At 40.8% G+C, this 2,184-nt stretch overlaps 1 non-coding gene across 1 annotated transcript; it reads right to left on the minus strand.

Annotated features, from left to right (window-relative positions):
* Positions 1–1,081: 1,081 nt before the first annotated feature.
* Positions 1,082–1,188, minus strand: LOC131920231 (U6 spliceosomal RNA). Its single transcript, XR_009381577.1, has one exon. It is a non-coding gene; the product is annotated as a U6 spliceosomal RNA (small nuclear RNA).
* Positions 1,189–2,184: the final 996 nt, after the last annotated feature.

Here is a 2,184-nt window from a genome sequence, read left to right on the forward strand (position 1 = left end):
GCTTATTTATGTGGGTGTTTAGTGCTATGAATTTCCCTCTTAGTACTGCTTTCATAGTGTCCCATAGGTTTGGATATGTGGTGTCTTCATTTTCGTTGATCTCTAGGAAGTCTTTAATTTCTTTCTTTATTTCTTCCTTAACCCATTGGTGATTCAGGTGGGTATTGTTCAGTTTCCATGAGATTGTAGGTTTTCTGTAGTTTTTGTTGTTGTTGAAATCCAACTTTAGACCATGGTGGTCTGATAGAACACAGGAGGTTATTCCAATTGTTTTGTATCTGTTTAGATTTGTTTTGTGACCAAGTATGTGGTCGATTTTAGAGAAGGTTCCATGGGGTGCTGAGAAGAAGGTATATTCTTTTTTGTTAGGATGGAATGTTCTGTAGATGTCGATTAAGTCCATTTGAGTCATGACATCAGTTAAGTCCTTTATTTCTCTGTTAAGTTTCGATTTGGGGGATCTGTCCAGTGGTGAAAGTGGGGTGTTGAGGTCTCCCACTATTAATGTGTGGGGTTTTATATGCGATTTAAGCTTTAATAATGTTTCTTTTACATATGTGGGTGTCCTTGTGTTTGGGGCATAAATGTTCAGAATTGAGACTTCATCTTGGTGGATCTTTCCTGTGATGAGTATGTAATGCCCTTCTTGATCTCTTTTGATTGATTTTAGTTTGAAGTCTATTTTGCTGGATATCAGGATGGCTACACTCGCTTGTTTCTTAAGACCGTTTGATTGGAAAGTCTTTTCCCAGCCTTTTATTTTTAGGTAGTGTCTATCTTTGAATTTGAGATGTGTTTCTTGTATGCAGCAGAAAGATGGGTCCTGCTTTCGTATCCATTCTGTAAGCCTATGTCTTTTTATAGGTGAATTAAGTCCATTGATATTGAGGGATATTAATGTCCAGTGATTGTTCATTCCTGTTATTTTTTGGTGGTGATGTGTGTGTACTTTTCTTCGTTGGGGTTTACTGCTGTGGCTTTATCTATTGCCTGTGTTTTCGAGGTTGTATCTAACTTCCTTAGGTTGGAATTTTCCTTTAGTGCTTTCTGTAGGGCTGGGTTTGTGGATAAATATTGTTTAAAAAATATGGAACGCTTCACAAATTTGCGTGTCATCCTTGCGCAGGGGCCATGCTAATCTTCTCTGTATCGTTCCAATTTTAGTATATGTGCTGCCGAAGCGAGCACTGTCTCTCTCTCATCAATATTTATTGAATGAATAAGAATATTCTAAGTCTATTTTACCAATGTGCAGTTCAACTGAGTCCCATAAGTCTTTATTGATTGTCCCAGGTGACTTGACTGGCTAATAGAGGAGACAGGATTCGAAGTAAATCTCAGTTCTGAAGTCCATGTTTATCCATGAACATTTGTTCATAATCCTGCTTCTGCATGTGCCTACCACAGAGCAGGGGCTGGGGTCCGTATGTCCACCCTTCAGGTCCAGTGAGGTTATAACTGACCCAGCTTAGTGAAATGGAATGGGCTCCAGACTGGCACTTTTGGGGCTCTGAGGTGTTTTTTCTCAGAGGTACAATCTGCATGTGAAGTGTGTCCTCATGGGCTTGTACATTTCCACACCGAGACCCACTTGGTGCTGCTAATTTGGAAGGTTGTAGAACATTTAGGAAGTAGAACCAAGCCGGAGGAAGTACATCACTGAAGATGGGGGCAGACATTGAGGTCTACAAGTAGGTCCTTGCTCTGGTTGGGGCCTCTCTTCTTAACTGATGACTCCATGTTATCAGCTACTTCACATTCTGGCTACTTGGTATGAAGAAGCATGGCCCATCCCAAACATATCTCTCTTCCCTTAAGTTGTTCTGTCACATATTTGTCACAGAAGCAAGGAAAGTCACTAAGACAGGTGTGTCTCACATAGTTCTGGACCATAAATTTCAACTCTGTCTGATGGGCGCTTACAATGGCTTCCCCACCAGCTTCATAGGGAAGCAATGAGAGGTGAAATCGACCAGTTGAGAAGCTAGGAAGCCATAGACACATGCAAAGGAAAATTGTTCCCCACAAAGCAGAATTCCCAGTAAAGAGAAAGGTGAGCTGTTATCACTGTGTTCTCACTGCGGTAATCGGCTAAGCTAATTCTGCTCCACTCTGCACCTTCTTCCCTCTCCACTTCTCCAAGAAAAGGAGATTATTTTTAATTACATTCTTACACTGGATTAA

This window comes from Peromyscus eremicus, chromosome 9 (genome assembly GCF_949786415.1).
Source record: "Peromyscus eremicus chromosome 9, PerEre_H2_v1, whole genome shotgun sequence".
Taxonomy (NCBI): Eukaryota; Metazoa; Chordata; class Mammalia; order Rodentia; family Cricetidae; genus Peromyscus; species Peromyscus eremicus.